The following is a 3,744-nucleotide window of genomic DNA, read 5'->3' as shown; positions in this document are numbered from 1 at the left end:
TCAATGTCAGGAGCAATACATCGATCCGAGATGCCAAGATAAGCTCCGCCCCCTTAGATACTGTTACTACGCGCCCCAAGCGTAAATTCAAAATGGCGGCTCTCGCTGCTACGAAAGCATCAGAATCCGATTCTCTTGCGAAGATTCCGGACAATATATCAGTTAAATATTTACCAGATCAAGCCAAATTATCGGGAAAGGTGTTAGAAAAGGGATTAAATTACTTTCTACAAGGTTATATTCATGACATTAAACTTTTGGAACGGGAAAGTATCTGCCATGTAACCGCGAGATGCTGGCCTAAAATGAGAAAAAAACGACAAGCCAATTCCATACGATATACGTATTGCTCATGAAAGGCAGGGTATGTGGATTTCCAATTGTATTTAACAAATTTTATTATATTAGTAGCTTTATTCTTAAATATACATTGTGTAATATAAGCAATTTTAGATCGCCATGTCTTTTACATTTCATGCCGTAATACGGAATGCGAAAAAAATATTTGCAAGTCGTCGAGTAGAGAAAGAAGTAATATACTGTATGTTGTATTTCAAATTATTGGTTTTCATATTTCTACTTACTGCCTCGTTTTAGACATTTTACATCTGGAAAGTCAAATGATACTTCACGGGTCAGTGTAGGATAAACATGCCAATTTCACAGCATGATATCATGCTTTTGTTTTGATAACTTCTGTCAACAATCTCTGTTTTCATTTTTTTATAGATTGAGCGGTCATTGTTCACACGTGGTTGGCTTAATCAAGTCACTTTAGGAACTCAAGTTGCACAACTTCACCCATGTTCCTGATCAACAAAGTTACACAAGTATTCCCCAACAATGGAATGTGCCCAAGGGATCAAAGATCAAGCTAGTTCCAGTGAACCAAGTCATAGTAGCACAGTCGGAAAAGGAAACCTGTCCTTTGCCAGATAGATACACAGACCAAGTTTACAAATTTTAAATTTAATTAAATAAATGAACTACAAACACACAATTCACTTTACAATGCTTTATTCCAAACATGAATAAACTAACAGTTATTCGATTATATCAAAGAAGCAGAAATAAAATCATATGATTCCTGTATAATATTTAAACAAAATTTAATTTTAACTCTTGCTTCTTTGAGCAGAACTATATCGACATTTAAAGTTGGTTTATATTCCCACCAGTTGCTTTAAAATCTGAATTTCACAACACTTTGATGAAAGTGCAAACTGTAATTCTTCAACTTGGACTTCTTTTTGTGACAACTGTTCTTTTAGGGAAGCATTCTGAGCGGTAAGTGCAAACATATCCAAAGGTGATGTCCCTGAAAATAAATGCATAATAAATTTTACATTTAAGACAAGATGTTTAAAACTGACTCCTACCATTTCTCAAGAGTGTGGGAATACCTCTGTTTTAAATGCAGCACCTATTGATTTACCGAAAGAGTTCACACCATTAAATTACCACACAACTTGTGAAGACCCAAGTAAAACAAGAGTGACAACAAGATCACAGGCATTGTAAGAGTGTTGGTTTCACTTACATGGACATTCGGTCTGTGTTTCTACTCCTGGTACAGTGTCTGCAGGATCCTGGACCAGCTTTTCTCTGAAAAAAATTGTTGTAATGTTGATATATTTATATGCAAATTTACACAAAAAAACTGTATAATTTCCGTGTAATAATGTTCTCTTCAGTTCTTTTGAGTGTTCTGTTCTGTAACATACAAAATACTTGTATTAAAATATATGTAACTATAATGCTGTTGTTTTGTATTGAAAAAGGAACAGTGGCATTTTAAAAATGAGTCTACAAAATAATACAGTCTCAGTTAAATGGTACATGCTATTCAATCTTTCGCGCACTCCATAAAGATAAATAAAACTCTAACGTACAGGCATGTGATATCTTGTATTAAATGCATACACTTGCATTTTGTGTATAAATGCTGCCATAAGTTTCCTTTCCAAGTGACCGCTTTGTGGGGAGTTTTCTTGAAGATTTTATTCTCCAGCCATCAGCTGATAATGGGTCAGGATACTCTTTAGATGGTCCATTTCCTCCATGAAAAAGCTTGAATATACATAATAGTAAAATATAATTAGTGTGACAAGACTCCACAATGCCAGTCAGTAACATATTATACAATAAAACAGTAGTTTAAACTTGACACATTCATAACCTGATGGAAACTGTTTAAGGTTTCAACTAGCATGATCATGGAGGTCAATATTTAGTTCACAAGAAAGTAAACAAAATAAACATTTGCAGAATTCAGAATTATAATTGAAATGATTGTATTTTGACCGTTTTACGAGAAAACTAAAGTTTAATATACTAACCTTCGAGCAGACATCTTCGTGCTGGTTTATCCTGTTAACATTCAGTTTCTCGTGTGGCCGTCCACAGGCTTTAATCCAGCATTTGCACTTCTCAATGTCGGATTATAGGTCGGAAATCGTTTAAATCGGCCTCCATTTACTCCCTCCGGATACCTTTCATCCGCATAACATATTCCCCATCCGCATCGTTTAACCATTTTCACAAATAAGTCTTAAAACTTCAATAAAATGTTCGGTTGTAAACAGTTATCGCTGCTGTGTGTGTGGGTAAAGATGGCGGACGGGACTCGGTGAATAATTTGCAGCTTTCTCATTGGTCAATAATGATTAGTTTGATTGACAGGTCGGATCGATGTATTTGTCCGAATAATTTTATCTCATATATCCGTATAATATATCAATAAACAGCATATCATGTATAGTCAGTATACATTTCGGATAAAATCATCCTTCATTTCAAATCAATTGAATCCTTTTTCAACAGTTGAAATTGACACAAGCTGGAATGAGTTCTAGCTATGTTAATTATCGAACTGTCTCTTATGGGCTTACTATATAGATTTATACCAAATACATATCATTCATGAATACTGTACTTAAACCAATACAGTTGCAAGAGCGAAAGTCGCAAAACACTTGAGGCACTTCAACCTAATGAAAATGAATATATTGTAATAGTAAAAACTTTAGCAGGCAAAATATCCCTTCTCCCTAAACCGTAAATTGATTCCTACTTTTCCAACTGAATGAATAACTTTCGTTCGAGAATAATACTTTTTTCCATCCACTTCTTTAGCAGTTCCGGGAGAAGATCCACCTTGCCCGCCAAGCCTTCTGGTAAACCATTTGGTAAAATGCCATCCTTATGCATCTGCAAAAATAGACGTTTACACGAAAATGTTTCTGCAAAACCATCATTTATAACTTATTCACATAAATTAGTTCAGTTAACAATCATGGCTTATGACTGATGCTCTAACAATATGTTTCAACATATAATAACTGTACTGGTGAAGCCAACGTGTACTACAATTCATTCATTTCTGGCGAAGCCGCCTATGAATGTCTCACAAGGCGAAGCCGCCTTAGCTCAGCGAAGCCGCTTTTGTACATTTATGCAAAGGGAGGTTATACAATCCGTATTAGTTTTCATCTACAGAATATTCTCCCTTAAAATCAATCAACAATATTTGATATGAATATCCCATTTGGACACAATAATGGCCAAAACATAGCTGACTTCCAATAAAGAACTACCAAAACTCCCTTTACTCGATCATTTTTTTTATTTTTATTTTAGTTTGCGTATGACTCTAAAAAAGGCATCCGTCCCTGTTGAAGACGGATTCCAAGACCTAGAGAAAAATACTGTCAATTTAGCATTGTGTTCTGATGCAAACCAGTC

The 3,744-nt window shown here is 35.0% G+C and overlaps 1 long non-coding RNA gene across 1 annotated transcript; it reads right to left on the bottom strand.

Moving 5' to 3' along the window:
* Window positions 1-1,017: 1,017 nt before the first annotated feature.
* On the bottom strand, window positions 1,018-2,611 carry LOC128205297 (uncharacterized). Its single transcript, XR_008256210.1, has 4 exons — window positions 2,340-2,611; window positions 1,893-2,070; window positions 1,541-1,605; window positions 1,018-1,318 (listed from the first exon to the last, which is right to left on the bottom strand). It is a non-coding gene; the product is annotated as an uncharacterized LOC128205297 (long non-coding RNA).
* Between the last annotated feature and the right edge of the window lie 1,133 nt (window positions 2,612-3,744).

The sequence above is a fragment of the Mya arenaria genome, chromosome 10 (genome assembly GCF_026914265.1).
Source record: "Mya arenaria isolate MELC-2E11 chromosome 10, ASM2691426v1".
NCBI lineage: Eukaryota > Metazoa > Mollusca > Bivalvia > Myida > Myidae > Mya > Mya arenaria.
This window is presented reverse-complemented; position numbering and strand designations above follow the sequence as displayed.